Source organism: Monodelphis domestica, chromosome 2 (assembly GCF_027887165.1).
Source record: "Monodelphis domestica isolate mMonDom1 chromosome 2, mMonDom1.pri, whole genome shotgun sequence".
In the NCBI taxonomy this organism is placed as follows: Eukaryota; Metazoa; Chordata; class Mammalia; order Didelphimorphia; family Didelphidae; genus Monodelphis; species Monodelphis domestica.
In genome coordinates, this window is record NC_077228.1 from 391,689,675 (window position 1) to 391,714,145 (window position 24,471).

Here is a 24,471-nt window from a genome sequence, read left to right on the forward strand (position 1 = left end):
CTGGCAGACTAAGTCTAGTTCATCTCTTACAAAAGGAAGCAAATTATTTTTGAGTGTTAACTTCACATTAGGCTTAATAATTTGAGACAGGACTAGAAGCAATTTTAAATTTAAAAAATGATATAATGTTGAGCATGTGCCTTACATTAGACCTTTAAAATTGTTTTTTGGGGGAAATACAGGCATCCTTTATTTTGCTTATTTTCCTTGTTGTTCTTTCAAAATACTTTTCAAGGGAGCAAGGCATAATAGATGGTGTTGAACTTTGGGGAAGGAAAACTTGAATTCAAATCCTCTCTTCCATCACTTCCTATGTGTTCTGGACAAATAACTTAATGCCCATATGCTTCAATGAATTATCTAGGACAGTGATGGCAAACCTTTTAGAGACAGAGTGCTATGTCCCCCCCCCCCAAGTACTGTGCCCCTCCCCACCACTGAGTGCCAGCATGCCACAACCCCCCTCCTTATCCCAGGCAGAGGAAGGAGGAAGTTCTCACACTGGACTGCTGAGCAGAGGGGTGGATGAAGTAAAGAATGTCATCAGCAAGTGTAGAGAGGGAAAGGGAGTGGCCTGAGAGCTCCACTCTCCTCCAGCTCTGCCATTTGTGAGTCATTCACCTGATTCCCTGTGCACTCCCATTGAACTGCTGGATGGAGGAGTGGGTGAAGAGAAAAAAATGTTGTCAGGTGCAGTGGAGAGGGAGCAGCTTTGTCCAAAACCCTCTGCCTTTCTAGTAATGAAATGTGGGAGGGGAGAGAGTATGGCAAGGGTGCCTACAGAGAGCGCTCTGCATGTCATCCTTGCTATAGGTTTGCCATAATTGTCCTAGTACTTATTTACTAAATCAGAGGAGGTACATATATATTCAGCACAGGCCAGGAGGTCTAGAAAAAAATCACAGGTCATGTCAATACTATTTTATGTCACTTTTCCTATTGAAGTAATCATTGGAAACATATTTCAGGCTTCTTCAACTTATCATATAGATATCCTTTGAATTAACTGAAATATTAATTGTGGGGGAGATTTTTGTCTTCCTTGATTCATAACCACATTCTATGACTGAAAGAATAATTTAATAGTCATTTTGAGACTGCTCTTAGGGATTATACATCCAAACTGGAAGGGAAGTAAGAAGTAATTTTGTTGAGCTTTCTCTTTTTACACATGAAGTCATCAAGATTCATGGAGATTAAGGAGTTTATCCAATACCATGAATATAGTTGGTAAATAAAGGATGTGTGCTCTAAATCTAGGTCCTCTGATTCTAGATCTAATGTTTCTTCTATGCCATACTTCCTCCTCCTACTCGATTTCACCCTACCTTTGCAGAGAAGTGCTTTGATTTGTGTTATGGGAGTCTGCTTCTTTGGAACATTCTTACTTGATGGAGTGCTTGAGCATGCAAACCGATGTCAGAGGCTTAAGCCACAGTGGTCACCAACTTTCTTCAATATCCTGCAAAGGTAAGAAACATTATTCCCTTTGTTCTCTTTGTTAGTCTTTGTTTAAATAATTATTTGAAATTGGGTGCCCCATAATTGATAGCAAACAATATCAATGAAAGACCACAGATGTCAGCTGCCTGCAATTTTCCCAATTTTCAGCAATTTCCTCTGGTCATTGTACATCAAATGAACAAAGATAAATTCTTTAATTTTTTAAAAATGCAACATTTTTGTAACAAATTTCTCCTCTGTGATAGACAATTCCTATTTTGATAAGATGCAACCTTGTTAAAGAAGCTCTTTTCTACTTCTGTTTCCATTTCAGCAACTTTAATAACTTTTGTTTTTATTTTCCTAGTTTTTTTTTGTATTGTACCTAAAAGAGATGATAATTTGAGTTGCACTTTGGGTTTACACTCGTGTTCTTTTTTTTTTAAGGATCAAAATGTTGCTTTCCATTTCTCTAACCAATTAGATTCCATTTAAAAACCATAATCGTGGACATTTATTTATTTTTTCAATTTTGCAAAATACTTTACTTTCCTTGTTTCATTTGTGTCTCATTGTAGCCCTAAGAGGTAGGTACTAAATAGGTTTTATTATCTCCATTTTATAGATGAGGGAACTGGAGGCTCAGAGAGGTTAAAATACTTGCCTCTGGTCATATTAGAAATTTAGATAAGCCAGAGGCATGATTAGAGGCCAGGTTTTCCTGATTTCAAGCCTAGTAATTTATGTACACCTACAGAGTATAAGAGATCTGATTGGACAATATCTATGAAGACAGAGACAGGATGAACATTCAGCTATTGGTCAATATGAATAATTATCCTGGATAGTTATTTTAAAAATTGGGGGATCTAAATTATATGATTTAATTATATTCTTTGACTTCATCCTCTATTGCTTCACAGTCTGCTTTCACTCTGGCTAACACTCACAAAAAACTATTCAGGAACAATGAGCTCCTAATTTCAAAATCAGTGGGCTTTTCTCACTTCTTATTTTTGACTCTGTATCATTTTCCTCCTGATCCCTTAATTTCCTTTGTTATGCTGGTTCTCTTATCTCTTTGTTCTTCCTCCTCTTCTTCAGAAGCAGTTTGATTTCTTCTTCCATTCCTTAAATGTAAACATCACCTATGGTTCTGGCCTTGGACTTTCTCTTTTTCCTTTTTTTCTTCTCATCATTAACTCTTTCCAGAATTATCAATATCTTTCCAAGGATTCTTTCTCCCCTTCAGCTTCTTTATCCTTCCAATCCAAACATAATTTTTTATAATTCTGATCTTCTGCCCCAAATCCTTCTTATTACCTAATGAATGAAGTTCAAACTCTAATCGAACATCCAAGGTCACCAAGGATGATGGAGTGTTTAAAACCTCTAATTTGAAGCAAGGAAAATATGTTTTAAGACATAATTGTATAATTTTTTTAGCTCTACAGCAATTAAATACATCATATAGCCTCTTTGGGCCTTGATTTTCTCATTTGGAAAATGGGAATGATGATACTTATATTTCAAATACATAGAATTGACATGTAATTAAAATAAGATAATATATGGAAAACATTAAATATATATTATTTAAAACATTCATTTTTGTTATTATTGTTGATAGGTCTCTAACAGGCCTTTATTGTTTTGCAATCTAGTATATCTACTGATTATCATCATTGTTACTTTTAAAAATATACACTGTAATCCTCTGGTCCTCTGAGATCTTATTTTTGCTTAGATATTTCACTTTCTGATATTTCAGTTTTTTCCTCCTCAATTCTCAAACCCCATCAATCCACAATGTATCCTTTGCTTTATCCAAACTAAGTTGCTTTGTTCACTGAATTTGCCCTTCATTTTTTCAGTGTCTTCTCATTTTCCTTAGGTTATTACCTTTACTTGAAAGATTCTTTTCACTTATCTCTGATGTAGAAACCCTATCCATACTTCAAGGTCCAAATAATATTCTTCCTCCTTCAGGAAACTTTTTTTTTATGTTCCTAGTTATAAGCAAGTTTTATTTGTACTCCATTATGACATTTGTATTATGTTGCTTCACTTTGATATATTATCTTTTTTTGTCCTGATATCAACTCTAAAAAATACAGTTGAAAAAAAAATGAAACTGAAAAAGGAAAAATTACTTACCAAGAATTACAGAGCTAGTTAAGCTTCTGAGGCTAGATTTGAACATGGGCCTTTACTGACTGTGAGTCCTATGCTCTATCCACTATATAACATTTCTATATGGTATATGCTCAATAAATGAATAACTTACATTTTTACTTTATATAATGCTAAATAGAAAGAACTTGTGACTGGAAATTCAAAAGATCATGGACCCAGAATTGGAAGCAACCTCAAAGACCCACTATTCCAATTCATTTATATTACAGCTAAAGAAATGGAAGTAAAAGAGAGGTTAACAATGACCTACTCAGGGTCACACATTTATTAAATACCTGAATTTTTTTTAGCTTAGGTCTTCTGAGTTAATTTATCATTCTACTGTGTAGAAGTCTTAATCCTGACTTCAATAACTAACTTCTTGGAAAGTAAGAAATCAGCTTCACATTTTCATCCCAAATGATTCATAAAAAAAATTATTAAATGTCTGCTGTGTGCTAAGCACTAAGCTTAAATCATCACCTATATATTATATATTATTTTTTGCCTCCTAATTACATAATATCACATCACAACACAACACAACAACAACACAGAACTAGTAAATAAGGTAATACATTAGTATTTCATATTTTACATATAACTATTAGCAGTATGGAAACAATGTGACACATAGTATTTAACCAGTCTTCAAAGTCATGATATAAATTAGACAAATCATACCACCTCTCTGAGATTCCCCCTAAAAAATGAAGAAATTGGATTATGTAAAATTTAAGATCACTTCCAGATCTAATATTGAATGATTCTGTAAATTAGCTATTTTTTCTGATGACACAAAACTATGTTAAATGTGTACTAATATTTCTACACAGTTTTCTATTTTCAAGTAAAATCAAGGCTCATTAATTAAATCATCAGGTTGACTGGAAAGTTAGCCGCATAGACAATTCTCCAAGATCATCTCGTAAGTCCTAACTGGGTGGCAATCTGATTTGTTGAAGGAACTATCCATTGTTAAACTACTGATCTTTGAGGTATGAAAATATATAAAGCATATGTTGTCTGATGAATTTGAAAGAGTTCCATTTATATTTAATTCTGGTCTCATAACTTTTCTATTTAAGGAAGAGAATAAGTCAACCTCAAAATAACTTAAGCAAAGCTGAGTGAAAATGAACTTCTGCTAAACTTCTGGTGAGCATTTTTGAAAAATTAAAATTAAATTGTATAAAGCCCTTTTGCCGCTGCCTCTTATGATTGGAATGAAGCTGCAACATCCAACAAAATGAATGGGGAAAATGTAAGACAGATGGCTCCAAATGGATTAACTTTAAATTCCTTTTATGGTTTCAGTCATTGCCATTTCTATGTAGTCTTCTTACCCTAGCTTGAGTTGCCAATGCTTATTTCCTCATGACTGAAAATTACAAGCCCACCTACTGACCTAGATACATGCCACTTTAAAGCCTTGTGTGCACATACTTTCCCATCAACCTCTGGAAGCAGCTCACGTCTGTTTCCTGTGTGTTGTCTGCATTGTTTGGAAAATCATTAAATCTCCCATTCCAGTGCCTCACTCTCAAATTGCCTTTGTAGGAACCAACAAATAGGCAGCTATTAGTCTCTAATTGCATTTCTGAAATTGTCACACTTGTATTTCACATGATTACACAGATGTGAATCCTGTTCATTACCCCTCTATAGCCATCTCTAGTATGCAATTCCAATTCCCCAGTTGAAAGTGAACCTCTTCTCTCAAATTTTCCTAGAAGACTTTGTTTTACTCTCTTATTCTTCTTTCCTTACGATTTTATTTGTGGACATATCATGTTCTCCATATTGAATCAAAAATTTCTTGATGATGTGCCTGTGATATTTTTCATCTTTGGATGTCTCCTATCACAAAATAGGAGTGTATAGTAGAAATTAAATAAATATTTTAATTATATTAATTTTTAAAATAAAAGTATTACCATGTGAAAGAAAAAATTCTCAAAACTAATACATCTTCCCAATTTTAGTTGGCTTATTTTAGAAGAGTCAACCATAGACATTCAGGATTTAGGGTTAAAATATAGCTATACTATTATTAATCACACTGCCATTTTGCAAATCACATGAAATGCATTTATAGGAGTGAAGATTTAAAGCTGAAAGCAACCTTAAAGGTTATATAATTGAACCCTCTCATTTTACAGGTGAGAAAACTAAGGCCCAGAAAAGTTAAATGAATTGCTTAAAATTACATAGGTACAAAGTAAAAGAACTAGGATTTGAACCCAGGTTCTTTATTTCTAAATCCATTGTTTTCTTATTTTGTCACACTGAATCAGCAGTGCATAGGGGCAACTAGGTGGGTTAGTGAATAGAGAGCCAGACCTGAAAAAAGAAGATGCTGTATTCAACTCCATCTCAGATACCTCCTAGCTATGTGACCCTGAACAAGTCACTTAACCCCAATTCCATAGCCATTACCTTTCATGCCTTGGAACCAATACTTACTATCAATTCTAAGACCAAGGTAAGGGTTAAAAAGAAGTTGCTTAGCAGATATAGGGCAAGAATTCCAGTCAGAATAAGATCTTGGTTCAATAACTTTGCCTTGGACACACACTAGTTATGTTAACATGAATGTCACCTAACATCTCAGTGACTTACCAACATCTCTCTAAAACTATATTAGACATAATTTACTTATCTACATGATTGAAGAGAGAGCTTTGGACTGTCCCTATAGCAAGATAGTCAAAGATATAGAGAATCACGTATATTGATTTCATTTGCCTACATATAAGCTATATGTATTTATACATCATGTGTACATCTGTAGACACCTGTATAAGCAGACACATACAATGATATATATTGGTTATGAAATCATATCTTACAAAACTACTCATGATAATATCATTAAAACAGTCCACCAAGTTTGCTGTCCCGTGTCTTTAATGACTAGGTGGACAATCTTAGGCTTTCCAAACAATATTGATCATTGTAAATCATCAGACTCATTTTGATGACTTGAAAAACTGGTTGTCCTCCTGGCAAATAGATAATCCACAGAGACAGGGAAATCTTTCTGGACTATTTATTGAAAATCATGCACAAGAACAAGACAAACTGATAAAGTGTAGGTAGGTTATAGTCAGCTTGAGGATAGTAAGTGCATACCCTGATGGAATCAGAGAACTTCCAAATTCTTTGGTGCCTCTTCTTTCTAAATAATATGAATTTCCTTTTTAATGGCTCAATATCCTGAGACAGCTAAGCCTCATGCTTACTTGACTTTAATAGTTATAAGTCTTATATAAGGCTCATCTCCTTCCCATTAGATTAGATACAAAGGGCTTTCAATTTGTATCTAAGGAGGGAATAATCGTAATGATAAATTCTGTTCAATGAGCATCTCCTTAGCATATATACTGTATTAAAGTTCAGGGGACACAGCCATAGCACTAATATAATCCTTTTAAACTTATACATAGAAAAAGTAATAGCATATTTAAAGATACATTTAGGGTATCTTCTGATTTCTGGAGAGAATGACCAGGGTGGGGGAACTTGGCTAGTAGGAAGCAGGAAATCTATGTTGAAAAAGAGTTCTAATACATCCCCAGCTATCAATACCCTGGGGAAAAGTTCCAGTTTCCTTGGGCTCATGTTACCTCGGCAAATGAGAATTTTACATACAAATAACTATGGAGCATCTATTTGGTGCTGTGAACCCATATGGTGCAAAGATCTAGAGCTGGGAGATATTTTAGATGTCATCTGGTTCAAACTCTTCTGTTTTGCAGGTGAGAAAATTTAGGTTTAGGAACGATAAATTATTTGCCCTTGACAGTAAATGTGAAGTGGTATTTGAACCTAAACTCTTAGTCTCTAAATCCAGTGTTCTTTTCCCTTTATCTCCTGAAAACTCCTATAGGACACCCAAGAGGAGTAACTTGCAGTTTTCTGGAACTTTGAGATTGGAGCTTAAAAGAGGAATGACAACTAGAGTTATACATTTGGAAGTCAGGAAGAAGTGATTATTAACTCTGTGAAATAGTATTATATCTATTTAAAAAAGGGAGTTTAACTTTCTCTCCAACCAGCTTTCCAATTATAGTTCACATTACTCCTCAGCAAGTTCCCTTTGATCCAGTGACATTGGTCTCCTGACTGTTTCAAGAACAAGATATTCCCTCCCTTGGTATTTTCCCTGTTATGCCTCATGCCTGGAATGTTCACCATTCTCAGGTCTAACTGTTACCTATCTGGTTGCCTTTAAGTCCCAACAAATATCACATCTTTTATACGAAAACTTACCCAACACCTTTTTAATTTCAGGGCCTTCACTCTTAATTTTTTCCTATGTATCCTCTAAGTAGTTTGCTTTGTATACATTTGTTTACACCTTGCCTTCCCTGTTAGATTGTAATCTCCTTCAGGACAATGATTATCTCTTGTCTTTTATTATAATTTTTTGTATCTCCAATGATTAGCACAATGTCTAGCATTTAGTAGGCTCTTAATACATGATTATTGATTGACTGATTAAAGGATAAAAAAAAGGGTCAAGGATTTATTCCTAGAAAACAAACTCATTTAAGAAACAGGAAGCTGAAGAGGATTCAGGAAGGGAACTAAAGGAATACCAGAGATACAAAGACAATGAGGATAGTAGTAATAAAGGAAAACAAGGGAGAAAAGAATTTCAACAAGAATCTATGCATCAACAAACATTCATTAAGCATTTACTATTTGTCAGATATTATGCTAAGAACTGGGTATATATGAGAAGACAAAACTGAAATAGTTCCTGACCTTGTGGAGCATAAATGATCCAAAAGTCTAAAGCCTTATTAAAAAAAAAAAAGGTATTGGTCTGGGGAACATTCCATTTCAATTTTGCATTTTCACTTACAGAGAAATTCTGAACATTCTCATTCATCTTCTCAGATGCCTTATTGTAGAAATTTCAGTTAAGTAACATCTGAAATCCATAAGTTGTTGTCCATAGACATGAAGAAAGATGCTTTAATTTCATATAAATATTTTTTCCAAGGGATCCGGTCAATTTTTACAACTTACAACCTTAAAATCTTTAATTCCACAATATCATAACCTGAGTATGGATTTAACTTATGTCAGTCACTTCTCTCTTTACCCAATGCAATGAGAAGAGGAACACCCTGGCAAAAAAGCAACTCAGCCTTTAGGAGAGCTGAGATTTTTGTTTAAATAACAAAATAAAAGACAATGATGAGTTGTTTTTCTCTCTACTTCCTCATTTTGGCTGAAAAACTGTTAAGATTCTCTAAGTAGATAATATAGGGATCTAATGTTTCCCTTTTCCTTCTCAGGCAGATTGTGTTAAGATGATGAAAAGTACCAATACTAAGTAGAATGTTATTATCATTTGAACTTTCCACAGGAAATTAAAATGAAGAAAATGGAGACCTCTTTCCTCCTTTGGTTTCCCATTGACTAGAAAACTATTATGGCTTTAGAAGCTTATCTCTTTCCAATACTTTTTTTTTCTGGATTGGAATAGTTAAGGAAATGCCTCAACTGTATTTTTAACAAATATATTTAAAAATAATATTTACTAAGATTTAGACATTTATAGTTTTGTGTTTGGAAAGAAGTAAGAAGTCAAAACTATTCATTGTACTGTGAAGACATTCATATTTTTACCCCAAATCAAATTTAGAATTAGACTCTTTTAAGGGAAACTGATTTTTGAAGAACGGGGTTAGTAGACTACTCATGTAGAAATGAAACTTCTTCGGACTAAAATCTATTTCAGTTTTTGTCTTAATATTCTCAATGTGTGGTAAGCAGAGCCCCTTGAATGTAGGTGCAATATATTTTGGTTATTTGAACTGAACCAAACATTTCTTTAAGCATCTACTATTTGTATACCCCCAGGCCACAAATATGAAATTTAAAAAAATTCTCAAAGAACTTGCAATCTAATAGGATTTTGCCAAAACAACAATGTTGAGTCAAAGCTTCATTGAAAATGTGGCAATTGGGGCAGGTGAGTGTCTCAGTGGATTGAGAGACAGGCTCAGGGACAGGAGGACCTAGGTTCAAATCTACCCCCAGAAACTTCCTAGCTTTGTGACCCTACATAAGTCACTTAACTGCCATTTCCCAGACTTTATCATTCCTCTGCCTTGGAACCAATATTTGGGATTGATTCTAAGATGGAAGATAAGGTTTTTTTTTTTTTATTTAAATGTGGTACTTGATTTGAGTCTTGAATGAAGAGAAGGATTTCAGCAGATGAAAGTAGGGTGTTAGACATTCATTACAGGCATAGTATATGATATGAACAAATATATGGAGAATAAAATGACAAGATAAACAACATATATATATCTCATTGTGTAAGGCCATAAATATAGGTTGGAAACTAACATTTGTTATATTTGGGCCTTATATTTGAGGCTGAGCAATTGATATTACTTATCTTGATAGGCCATGGCGAGTCACTGAAGGCTTAATATTGGCACTTGAAAGTATACATTTTTGTGTGTTTTCTAAGAGAAAGAGAAGATAAAGACTGAGATGAAAATTCTCTATAGATATTCAATCGACCAAGCAAACTAGAAAGAAGAAAATTAGGTTCTCTTATGGACTTTTTTTTTGTGTCTAGCAGTGTGGTAAGCACAGGATATGAAAAGACAGAAACAAAACAATCCCTGTCCTCAAAGAGTTCATGTTCTAATGAGAAAGATGTCATATACCTAAATAGGTGTGTGAAAACCAGAGATAGATGTTAGTGTCGGTCTTCTGCTTTTCAAGGACATTGTGAAATATTGACATAATTGATCATGGGGCACATGGTATTCATTTAGTTGTTTACATGCCATTATGGAGACCTCAATAGTTTTCTAGGATGAATTTCACAAATTTAGAATGATTTAGATTTTTTTGCCCCAAGTAGGTTGTGGTTCACTGAGCGGGTGAGGCTTTTTAATAAATACTGTGTGGTACTTACTGTAAGAGCAAGTGCTAACTCTAAAAATATTAAATTTATTTATTTAAATGGTTAGGAATTGGGATATTCAACATGAATGTTTTCATAAAAGACTATGTAAGCAACCCTCTCCATAAAAACTATATAAATAAGTAAAATGAGATCTTTGTGAAAAAGATCCATTTTATCCTTTTGTTCACTGCATTCCACTTTAAACTTATTTAGTACATTTGCTTACAATAGAACCCTGGGGATCAAGTATAGATCATATAAACTAAATCTGGTCCATCCAAACCCAGGGTGTGGCACAGGTGTTTTATTAGCCTAGAGCCAGATTACCTAAAATTCCAGTCTCAACTTCCAAACCCTGGTTAATACTTATATCCATTAGGCTCTGGTAAAATATTTTCTTTTTCATGAAAATGTTGAAAATTAGTCTAGAGTAGAACTATTATCAGAGGCCACAAGATACAATGGAAAGAGTGATGAATTGGAAGTCAGGAGCCCTGATTTCAAAATCCCAACACTACTACTTAAAGCTTTTATGACCTTATGTACACAGTTCTGGGACTCAAATACCTGATTTCAAAATTAAGAGGATTGGATTGAGAGAATTCTAAATTCATTTCAAGTTTTGGTTCTCTGATCATAGGCCAGGATTTGGAATGTAAACAATCTCTGATTGGACAGAGTCTCAAGGTACTTGTATTAAGTACAAGTATGTCCACTGGCTCAATTAAAACTGATTGGTTATTACATCTATAGTTGTACAATTTTGAATTAAGATGAATGAATTTTTGTGAACTTATTTTGTAAAAAACTAAAAATATTCCATATTTTTGAACAACTGGCTATACTTTATCAGTATCATCAATAGCATTTTAGTGAGCTGCACACAAGTAGCTCATATGTGTTATTACAGTAGTTCTTTCATTTATTGTCCAGATCATCTACAAAAACAACTTGGACTCCATTGATATGTCAGAAGTAAGATTAAAGGAAACCCCAATATCTCACCCTATACAAATTATTTAGCTGCTCTTCAATATATAGACACATATACCCTACATATATATGTATAAAAATAATACATACACATTGCATATGTATATGTATAAATACCTATAAATAAATTTAAATTAGAGGTTCATGTATCCATCTCTTAACAAAGTAGATATGATTCTTTTATTATTTTGCTAATATATGTTCTATATGACACACCAGTTGTTGAGTTTACTACTGGTTCATATAATAATTTTAGAATTTTAGAAATATTTTATTGTTTATAATTAATCGTCAAATGTCAGCTAAGCTAAAGCTTTGAGTTTTAAAGTTTTCTACTTTATACTCTACTTGGGCTATTTTTCTAAGTAGCTAATGGTCTCAAAAATCTACTTAAACTAGTATACTATTTAAAGTGTATAAATAAATAGTGCATAAATAAAAAATATTTAAAGTATAAAGTGAAAAATCTTTAAAAAAAAAACCATGGTTATAAATCTGACCTCAAATATTTCCTAGTTGTGTGACCCTGGGTAAGTCACTTAACTCCCATTGCCTAGCCCTTACCACTCTTCTGCCTTAGAATTGCCTAACATATTGATTCTATGACAGAAGGTAATGGTTTTAAAAAAGCCCAAGAATATCTACTCTCTAATTACTTTATTTTTAAAACTTGGATAATGCATATAATATTTTATTCAATATTATACTCATATTAAGTATTTAAAAAGTATCTCATCAAGGTATAATAATGATATGGGTAGTTTAATAATAAATTTAGAATGAATACATTTTAGTTTAGATTTTTATTTTGTTTTTTTTTTCCAGACTGGTTATTTCAGTGATGTTGGTTAATCCCTGAGAGAAAAATTCTTTCTATTCAGCTCAATAACTCTGCGACATGTAGTTTTAGAGAGTTTTTCATGGACTCTGAGAAATTATGAATCTTTCTTGATGTCTCACAACCAGTATATGTGTCAGAAACTGGGCAAAATACAGGCTCATCTTTACCCTGAGGCTACTATGGCATGATGTCTCGCAACTAGGTTGGAATATAAAATGATATAACAAATTTCAGAATAAGTAGACTATATGGCACATCAAGTTCAAGGTAAGGGATGAATTGTGCCTTCCTATGACTAGCAAATGACCTATGAATCAGTAGGAATGATATGAATTCAATTCATATATTTATTGTCTATTTTGTTTAGTGCTCTGGTCAGTGAATATACCATGAATATCAATTAGTCAAGAAACATTTTTTAAGCTCTTAATATGTATCAGGCACTGTTCTAGGTATTTGGGAAACAAATACAAAAAAATGAAACAATCCTTAATCAAGGTATTTACATTCTACAGGGAAAGAGAGTGAGTACATATATACACAACCAAAATGATACAAAGCACATACATTATAAATGTAGTTGAATATGAGACAGTTTGGAAGGGAAGACACAAGAATTGGAAGTATCAGAATGATTGCTTTAGCTACATCTTGAAGTAAGAAACAGATTCTATGGGGCAGAGGATCATTCCACACTCTGTATCCAACCCCTCATTGTAATGGATAAAATGTTTTACCATTGGTCCTTTGGAATCATTAAGGTTCATTGTATTTACCATAGTTTTTAGTGTTCACAATTATTTATTTTTACATTGTTGTTGTCATATAAATTGTTCTTCTCTTTTATTAATTTTACTCTTTATTATTTAATAAAAGTCCATGAAATTATTCATTTCTAGGATATTGGTGGTAAGGTATAAGTTATTTTCTATTATATAGTTTTACTCTGCATCATTTCATAGAAATAATCAAATCTATGATATCTGATCAGTTACTGAGAGACCCAAAAAAAGAGAAATTCAAGAAACATGTTCTCTAGAAGTTTATCCCTATGTAGGGAACAAGATAGATGTACAAATAATGGTGTTGTAACGATTGTCTTTGTATCACAACAGTAAATATAAGGAAAACAATAAGAAAGTTTATATAGGAGGAGTGGGAAAATATTAGCTCTTTGGTTAGAATATTGTTGTTGTTCAGTTGTTTGACTTTTTGTGTTCCCATAGAGCATAACATGACAGGCCTTAAAGTTTTATCTTAAGTTCAGAGAAGACTATGAATTTTGCTATCATCATCAGATTGTTAAACCTTCATCCTCAAAAAAAATGTTGTGGGAATTTTTTAAAAATCCTTACTGGACCTAGAACTCTTATCTCATTGAAGGAATTGTGAACTCTGAGATATATATTTGTAACTTAGAACAACTAGAAGAAGAACTTGAGAAAATTCAAATTTTAACATCTATGTATGAAATACCAAAAGATACACCACAAGGGGTGCTTGCAAAAACATCAAAATGATGTGGGTAGGATCAAGTCAGTGACACCAGTAAGGCTTGAGGTCAGGGAAGGAATACCATCGAAGATTCCACAATACAAATTGAGTAAAGAAGCAACAGAAAGAATCATACCTATCATAAATAGTTTGCTAGAAAAAGGCATTTTAAGACCTACTGTATATGAATATAATAGTCCAATTCTAGCTATTAAAACGAACAAGCTAAATGAAGATGGCACTCCTGCTTGGAGAATTGTTATGGATCTTAGGGCTGTAAATAATTTTATAAGGAAAAGACACACTGTCACACCTTTGCTGAATGATATAATAATCCAAATACCTTCAGAAGCTAGGTGGTACACAGCATTGGACCTGAACAATGCTTATTTTACCATACTGTTGCACCCTGATTCTCAAAATATTTTTGCTTTCCAATGGGGACAAACTCAACTGTGCTATACCAGATTAGTGCAAGGATGTTGTGAGTCTGCTTCAATATGTCAACTTCTGCAGAGAGATCTAGCCACCATAACTTTCGAACATAGCAGATCAATACACTATGTGGATGGTTTACTGCTAGCATCACCTGACCCAAAAACATAATTGGAGGATTCAAAGAAGTTAATTATAGAGCTTCACAAGAGAGGGCATAAAGTTTAAAAAAGAATATCCAGTGGGTCCTTCCAACAGTAGAATATTTGGGATTTGTCCTGGAGGGGAGCACCAAGAAAATCTCTAATAAAAGAATAGCAGCCATGCAGAAGATAGGCGTCCCTAGAACTAAGAAAGAACTTAGAGCTTTTCTAGGGGTTGCTGGTTTCTTGAGACAATACATAGTAGGATATTCTCATATTTCCAAATGTTTAACTGATTTGACAAAGAAAGGAATTAAAGAACCATTGCAATTGAAGAAAGAATATCGCCATGCTTTGTCACAGTTGAAAGGAGCTATTCTATCAGATCCAGCTTTGGGAATACTGGATAATAAGAAAAAATTTCATTTGTATGTCCATGAAACTAAAGACATTGCTTCTGGAATGTTAGCACAGTATTTGGGGTTAAATCTAAGGACCATTCCATTTTACAGTTTATCCTCGGCTCTGTCACACAAGGAATGATGCATTGCCTCAGGAGCATAGTAGCTACAGCTCTGATGGTCAAAAAGTCATATGATATAGTACTGGGATGTAAATTGCATGTGTATTCTGCACACCCAATAGAAAAACTGCTACAGTAGCAGAATATGCATTCATTCACCAATGCAAGAATATCCCAGTATGAAGTCATTCTGTTAGGCAATGATAACATCACGATTCATAGATATGCACCATTGAACTCAATAACTCTGATTCCTGATTTGCTAGTGGGTGGAGAAGAATTACACGATTGTAGTCAAATAGTAGAAATGATGAACAAACCAAATGAACACCTTAAAGACACACCTCTTATCGATCCAGAAATAGAGTTATACACAGATGGGTCCTCTTATATTCGCAATGGGAGAAAATTCACAGGGGCAGCTGTAGTTGACAATGACAGAACACTTTGGCATGCATCATTGCCAAGTCATATTAGCACCCAACGAGCCGGGCTCAAGGCTCTGCTCTTAAGAATTAGCTAAAAGAAAAAGAGCTAATATTTTTCTGGACTCATACTATGCTTTCTCCACTGTACATTGCTCATCATAGATATGGAAAAACAGAGGGTATAAAACTTTAGCTGGGAAACCAATTGCATATGGAAAATTAATAGACCATATTATAAATGCTGTAGAGTTTCCTACAGAGGTGGCCATAATCCATTGTAAGGAACTTACTCATGAAAAAGACAGAATATCCCTAGTAAATGACAGAGCAGACATAACATCAAAATAGGTGAGGTGAGGTTTGAACCCTACCATGTGCTGAATTTCTCTCTTATTGAAAGGCATAATCTCACTGAAGCCTACAACAGAGGAGAAATACAGTCATGGAAGGAGTAGCTAGGCACTAAATTAATCAAAGGTATCTCGATTGCTCAACGGGGTAAACCTATTCTGCCTAAAAAAGCTGTATCAACATCTATGCACCATAATTCATGCAAAGGGACATTACAGAATGCAAGGGATTCTGGACACCATACAGAGGTTTTGGTTAGCACCAGGAATAACAACAAATGCCATTAGAACGTGTCAGGCAAGTGAAACATGCAGAAGGTATAATCAAGGACATTTTAAGAACATAGCATTGGGAGGTAGACCATTCAGCTATATGACTTTCCAATGTATTCAAATTGATTATATCAACATGCCTAAAGACAATCGATATAAATATGCATTGGTTATTGTGGATAGACTGACAAGATGGGTTGAAACATGTCCATCCAAGAAAAATGACACAACAACAGTAGTGAGATTTCTATTAAAAGAGATAATACCTAGGCATGGCATTCCTAATACCATAGACTTAGATAGGGAGTCCCATTTCACTTCCCAAGTTCTGCAAGAAATCTACAATAATTTGGGGATTAAATGCAATTATCATTCAGTTTATCGGCCCCAAAATTTTGGTCAGGTTGACCATATGAACAAAGAATTGAAGACACAGATAGGTAAACTCTTTTCAGAAACACACTTTGCTTTGTTCAACACAAGAATTAGATCTAGGCTAGGACTGACTTGCATATATCACCATTTGAAATGCTATATGGTCAGCAACTTTGGCATGGTAGGACAGTAAAGCCACCATACCTGTCCATGTTAAAAGGGGGATGTGTACTTCATGAATATTTAAAACAGATACAATGTATATTAGACAAACTAAGAAAACTGGGCTTGCTTGTGCAAAGAATACCAATAGATTTTTCATTGCATAAGATAAAACCAGGAGATAAGGTATATGTCAAGAGCTTTAATAAAGAATCTCCTATAGAACCAAGATGGATCAGACCAACTTCTATCATAATGACAACCCAACATCTACAAAGGTTGATCAAAAAGATCCATGGTTCCATGCTTCACATGTAAAATTGCATCACAGCCATAACAGTGACTAGCTCTAACAAAAATCAGTAATAGTCCCTATCAAAGAAAAGCACACATGAGAGTATGTATCAACAGAAAGAACAAACAAGAGAGTATTGCACATGTTAAAATAACAGGAAAGCACTTCTAAAGCAAATAGAACAATTCCAGAAAGAAATATAGTCAGTAACACAGACAAAGAAACACATGCATTTAAAATTTAGCTCCAAAGAAAAGTCCCTACATAATCTATACAAAGTCTCTCCCAACCATAGTAACAACAAAGAAACAAAGTTATTTCAAATGAAAACATAACTCCATGACCAAACGAACTACATTATATCAAAATTCTATCTCCAAGATAGATATCAAAGACAGCAAACAATAAATCCTCTTGTGAAAATTTAAACATCACAAAGATAAGAAAACTTTAAATTTATATTCTTAACAAAATTCCAAGAACTTATACATTATACATTTTGCATACACTCACTAATGAAGATAATCATATATATAATGCTTATTTCCACACATGAAGAACAACTAATGAATTCTGACAAGAATTCATGAAGAATTCATAGCTTACTTCCATGTGCAATGAAAATGTCAATATTACATACATGTACATGTAAAACCTTACACGCATGCATGTTCCTTATTGTTCTAGTATGTTCCTGATTGTTCCAGTATGTTCCTGAATATTAAAGAACAGGACTACAATCAAGAATGACAACAGACAAAAAGTGGCATGCAGAACAGATGAAAAAAAAGAGATCAAGACAGTTGTCTACAATTAATATTAAAAGACAGGACTATGAAATTTTGGACTTGTGATCATGAGGTTATGTAAGAATAGAGCATGCATGTTTACATCACATAAATATATACACATGTTACACAGAAATACAATGTAGGAAGAAATCTCATGGAATGAGTAATTATACAACACATGCATAATTGCAAAACACAAAATTCACATTGACATATGAATTTCTGTGGAAAATTCAAACAGAAATTTCTTATCTGCATGAGTTTGCACAGAAAAAAGAAAAAGGTATTATATTTATACATATGTAAATTTGTATAGATACAACTTATGTACATATGTGAATATTAATGTACTAGCAAACTAACTATATTAGAATAATTTATTAATGTTCTAATAACTAAACTATAGGGACAGTTTAGAAAATTTGTTCAAAGTCTTAGGGAAGTAGGGACAGACAAAAACTACTTAAGTATAGAAGTTAGATTACATTATAATTTTTGGTTAGCAATTGTTAGTAATAGAAAATTTTACTTAGTTGAATTTATAGACATTAGGAGATAAGATAATTACATATTCAAAACTGTTAGAATTGTTTTAAATTGTTACATGATTTGTTATGTTCAAAAACCATGTTCATGTAAAATTCCTATTACCCAAGCCATTTTCCTATACCCAAACTTAGCATAGAATTAGGTAGACAGAATAGCTAAAATAGATTAGAATGTGTTGTTTTGGGAGGGTAAAGAAATATTTAATACAGTACAGGGATAAGAATTAGAGAGTTAACAATATACCAAAATATATATCTAAAAGGTAAGTATCATTAAAAATGCTGGTTGCATTTTTTCAAAATGAAAAGGGAGGATTTGTGGAAGAGAGAAATTAGGAAGCATGCAAAGAGGGAGAAGCAGTGGCTGAGTGGTGACCTGTCAGTCAAATAAGAGGATTCTATTTGGAATGTTCCCAGGAAAAGCAGTTGGAAGGAAAGGAACAGACCAACTGAAGGGTTATATCTTTTAACCTTAGAGACAGAAAGGAGTGGTGGTGCTGGTGACTTTGAAGGCAGAAGAAAGAGGGACAGAAGTCTAGATATCTCTCTGACTTGCTCTGTTGATGATAGTGACTGAACTTCCAGACCTATTAACCATTTCCCTCAATTGAACCATATTCCAACATCCTTCAACCTGACTCATTTTAATATTAGGGAAATCCTCAACCCTCTTACCTCCATTCTTTATCCCATCCTGTCTTCCCCAAATAACCCCCTAACTTAAGATAAAGAAGAGAAAGAGTATTTCATGTGAAACATCATAAACTCACCCCTGAGTTGATTTAGAAGAAGAGAGAAGAAAAAGGAAAGGGAGAGGGGAGGAAAAGGGAGGCTGAAGAGAGGGTGGAAATGGGAGGAAGGGAGGAAAAGAGGGAGGACAGTTGACAGAAGAAATAGGATAACTGCCTGATCTGTTAGTTATCAATTACCAATCAATATAGTCCCTTCTTATTATTTATTACACATTAAAATATTAAGAAACAGAATTATTTATAATTACAGAAATTTCCAAAAAGAAAGTCTTACAGAATGACCTTGTGTCAAACCCTATGTCTTAAAAGCTTAATAAATTTTTCAGAGATTCAGTGGCTTGGGAATCTACCTGATTAATACCTTTGAATTAAAATAAAGAATAGTCCTGGGAAAATGCACTAATCTTCAAAATATGCTTGATCTCCATTACAAAAAAGTGTAGTTCTATGCTGAAGAATTTTTTAAAATCCTTGCCAAAATCTTATGACCCCAATGCCAAATTATAGAAAGCAAGTCATTATAGGATGTAGGTGGCACAGTGGATAGAATGCTAAAACTAAAGTTAGGGAGACCTAAGTTCAAATCTAGCTCCATACATTCAATAAATCTATAACCCTAAGTAAGTCCCCTTAAACTCTGCTTGCCTTGGTTTCTTCATCTATAAAATGGGGGAAATAATAGTATCTAGATACCAAGGATTTTATGAAGATAAATGAGATAATATTTATAAAGGGATTAGCACAGTTTCTGGCACATAGTTAAACTCTATATAAATGTTAAGTATTATTAATATTTCCATGTCAAAGTTTTTTAGGCTATGAGGTTTACTGTAGGTTAATCATTGTATTATTTTGCATTATATTGCCCCCAAAAGTCCTAATTTGCATTTTCCTGAGCACAGTATTATCACATACATAGAATTTATAGCTAGAAAAGATCTTCAAAGTAATTCAGTTGATTTCCTCCTCATTTAATATATATCATTTATGATACTAAGTAGAAATCAGAAAAAAATTTAACACAGGTTTTCTGTCAATATAATCAGTTTTTCTTTTATAAAAGTGACATTGATCAAAATTCATGGATGGGGTAGATCTTGAATTGGACCTTGAAGTGAAGGAAAAGTCAAGCTGGGTTTAACAATATGGGACTTCATTTAAAAACCAAAGATAATGTAGACAAAGATATTTTGGAGGTAAGTGTGGACAGGAAAGGAAGATGGTTTAGAATAGTGATGGCAAACCTTTTATTTTCTTTGCCGTGTCTTTCATCTATCTCCTTTGTCTCATTTTCAAGCTGGTTGGTTTTGGCTTTCAAGATACTATTTTCTTGTTTTAGTTCAAGTGCCTCTGTTTCCAGATGACTTATCTTAGTTTTTAAGTTCTTTTCCCAGTTGTCTTCAGCCTCTCTTATTTATGTTTTTAATTGTATTTTGAGTTCTCCCAGAGTCTGTATCCAAGTTGCTGGGGTTTCTGTTTTTTTGCTTGGTGTTCCCTCATCCTTCTCTGTTCCATTTGCTCTTTGTTCATTGCCTGCATAGAAGCTGTCAATTGTAATTTCTTTTTCTGTTGTTTGCTCCTATTTACCCCCATCTTTACTCCCTGCAGTTGCCTGAGCTCTTGCTTCTCTCATTTTTTTGTGGTTTTGGGTTTTTCTTTCCACCTTCACCCTTGGAGTTTTGTCAGTAAATCTCTCAGTGCAGTCTGTGGGGGAGGGATATTGGAGCTTGAGTTTCCCTGCCCTCTGAAGGCTTTGATGAAGGCTTTGAAGTCCAACTGGGTTGCTGGGTGTGTCCTGAGGCCAAAACCTCTGGAAGGGAGGCAATATGGAGTGTCTCCACTTTTGTAATTGCTGCCCTCTCTGCACTCTGTGTTTCTTCTCTATATGTTTCCCCAATGCCTGTGTTGTATGTACTGAGCCTGGTCCAGCTTTGCCTGCAAGGTACTCCCTCCAGACCAGAGGTTCCAGGTGCCACTGGAGGTTTAGCTCTCTAGTTGGGGGAGGGGACCCCAGAACTTCCTTCTTCCTTCTCCTTAAACCAGAATGTTCTCGAATTCAGAATTTTTGGGAGTGTGCCTTTTAAGTTGAGTCCTGCAGGAGGGTTCCTTGGCTCTGTCTTGTTGTTAAGTTTGATTTTTAGTCCCCTAGGAGCATTTAGTTTGTAATCAGTAAGGTAGGGTTTTCAGAGGTCTGAATGTTTGCTGCCTCTACACTGCCGTCTTGACTGTGCCTGCCAATGGCAAACCTTTTAGAGACTGAGTGCCCAAACTGCAACTTTCATCCTGCATGTTATCCCCATTACTTACCCCAAACAGGGAAGTGAGGAAGTACTCCCATTAGGTTGCTTGGCAGAAGGGTAATTGATGGAAGAAATGTCCTCAGGTTTGCTTGGAGAGGGGGAAGGGAGCACCCCTCTCCATTAGGCTCGAGCATGCATGCCATAGGTTCACTAACATGGTTTAGCATATCCTAGCATGGTTAGAACACAGAGTACATGAGGAAGAGTATAAGAAAAGGCTAGAAAGCTATATCAGAGGCAGATCATATTGGATACAGAATTCTAGGATGATTTTGAATCATGGAATTATGACTTTGATTTTTTGAATGAAGGAATGATATGATTATTTATCAATGACTATTTCCATTCACATATCTCTATGGTAGAATTAACTTTTTCTATTCTATTTAAACTGAGGTGGAATGATTGTGAATAAAGTGGTAAGGTGGGGTGTGCTGGAGCTAGCTTTACTTGGCTTGTGAGAGCCAATTATTACATTTTTAGTGTAAGTATTTATATCTAAGAAATGAGCAAATCCTGTGAATCAAAATTATATTATTGCTTATTGTTTTGTCGATTTTCCAGACTTATCAAAGTGTTGAGGAAATATTAGTAATATAGATAATAAAGTGTTTGGGGAATACATATATTATTTTCCCCAAAGAGTCCAGTGTAACATTTTACAGCTTATCTTGCCTTGTGATGATGCCATATCATGAAATAATCTCAGGAGAGTAATTTCATTTTTGTTTCATTGGAAAAAGAGGTAAACTAAGAATTTTAAAATGTTTTGTACATTTAAAAATTTTGATAGCTTTAATTTTTTCTAGATTGATTAAACTCTTTCAAAAAATTTCTCTAATATCCATAGGTAGCAATCTAAACCATAGTTCTTCGTATTTAAAGGAAGAAAATATTTACTCCATTGTAGTCAGATCATGAATACTAAATAAATTCTAAAATCTGAAAATTTTAAATAAAATTAGCAATTTTCCTCACTATTAAAAATTATTTCAAAACACAAAGTTGATGTGATATTCATTTAAAACAGAAGATGGTATTTGTTTTGAAAGCAAAAAGCCTCACAATGATTGTTCCCTTAAAACTGGAAAAATGGAATGACAATTTGATTTCTTTGTCAAACATCTGGCAATTCTATACCTTTGTCTTTATATCTCTTGTTTAAATCAGTTGTTTTTTCCTCTGTGGTAGAAAACATAAAATATTTTGCAATTACCAGACATGTTTCCCAAATTAGTTTAAGTTTCCGTATGCTAAAATACCTGGGAATATTTCTTACTATAGGCATTGACAGTGCTTTGCCCATCTCCTCTTCCCAGCAGGAGCACAGGAGATCTACGTGTATATCCGGATGCAGGCAGGGAATATATATTCACTTAGTTTCCCATGCTCTGTGTCACCTATTGTTTGAAAAACAATTAGCTGGCAGGGTATGAACCTCTGGAATGGAGCAGACAACTGTCTGAGCACCTGCTAACATTAGATGTGAGAAAATTGCTGAGTATTTTGTAGAACAAGCTATTCATCCTTTCTCAAACTTTATCTCCTTCAGTGACTGGCACAGGTAGGGGATTTTTCTTCTCTTATCTTATGAAAGACAAATATGGTTTTCTACTGATCCAAAAACATTCTGCTCCCAAATAAATCTTCTTAGATTACTGTTAGGAATTAGAAATCAAACACTCTCACCTCATGGTACTGAGCAGATACTGTGGTTTTGCATCACAGCATGTATTTCCCTCATCAGAAATCTGTGTAAAGAGTTACTTCTGAAAGGAGTATTGGGAAAGAGGCAGTATAAGCTTTGCTTGGGAAGTTAAGTAGCAACCATTGCTAGACTCACAAGAACTCTGGAGGCAGCCAGGAAATAATCTTGGGAAAGTCATTTCATTTATGTTTCCATGGGAAAAGAGGTGACAATGCTTCTTGTCTTCCAAAAAAAGACTTATGAGCATCAACTACAAAAAAGTTTATAGATATAATCCACTTGAAAAAAACTAGCATCCTAGATCCAAACTTAGAACTACCCTCTAGTAGCAGAAAAAAAAAAAAAGCTTTGATTTCCTTTGTGAGACATAAATGAAAGATTAGGTATATCACATTCACAATTATGCAAAAAGTTGCTATATTGACATCATGTATTAAGTTCTAAAATCTCTGGTTTTCTAACAATGAGAAATTTCAGCCTGCTATCCTAGCATGAGGAAAATGCCATGTAGTATTGAAAGAATGACATTCCCATGTCAAAAGAACTATAAACTATAGAAGGAATCAATGACTACTCAAATCAGAAACAGTCTCAACAATCATCTAAAACCGAGACTCTATGTATTAAAAAAAATAGGGTAGAAAGTAAAAACAATGGATTAATGAACAACAATTAATGGGAGTTATCTATGTATCCTGTTCAAGCTAGGACAGGAAACTAAAATCAAAATACCTTGAGAAAGACTGTTCTTGGAGCTTTTCCATCTTCCAACAAGGCCGTTTTCTGGAGATTTCAGGGCCAAGGACTTCTGTGTAAACACCTAATCAAGTAGGTGCTTCTATGGTAATTTTTAAAAAATCCAAGTTCTTGGAAACTTACTGAGTACTGATAATAATTCTTCCCTGGTAATAAAAACAGAAAGTCTACTATATACAAGTGTTAAAAATAATTTTCTTCTACCTTGTTATACCTTTACTTTTTTCTGTTTTGTTTCTTACATTTATTTCTCTCTTGCTTTGCAATACCAAGATACCAATACAATTTTGTTCACTTAATTTTGGCAAATCATTGCAAACTACATTAAAGTTCTAAAATCTTATTGGGATGATATGACTATTGAATTCACCATTGCTCCTTTACAAAATTATCTTTAGCCAAGCTGTTACTAAGGACTAGGTATGTTTATTGTTCAACTTCTTATTCACTAAAATGACCATGAAAGTGTGTAGAATTTATTTCTTTTGAAATTCTATATGCCAGACAATGAGGAAGTTTTATTTTAAGTGAGGAATGGGTAAAAAAATCCTATAATTAGCAATTGAAGCATCACAACAGAATCAAAATAGGAAAGAAATGGGATTTACCCTTCAGACAGGCAGTTTCCTGCTATCATGCCTACATCAGCTCCTCATAGCCAATAGTTTCTCAATTTCAAAAGAACAGTTTTGACCTAGCAGTTCCCGATTTCTTGTAATAGCTCTAGATTTACATGT

The 24,471-nt window shown here is 34.0% G+C and overlaps 1 long non-coding RNA gene across 1 annotated transcript; it reads left to right on the forward strand.

Moving 5' to 3' along the window:
• Positions 1-1,039: 1,039 nt before the first annotated feature.
• Positions 1,040-23,288, forward strand: LOC103103952 (uncharacterized). The gene is made up of 3 exons (XR_462909.3): positions 1,040-1,470; positions 4,707-4,776; positions 17,567-23,288. It is a non-coding gene; the product is annotated as an uncharacterized LOC103103952 (long non-coding RNA).
• Positions 23,289-24,471: the final 1,183 nt, after the last annotated feature.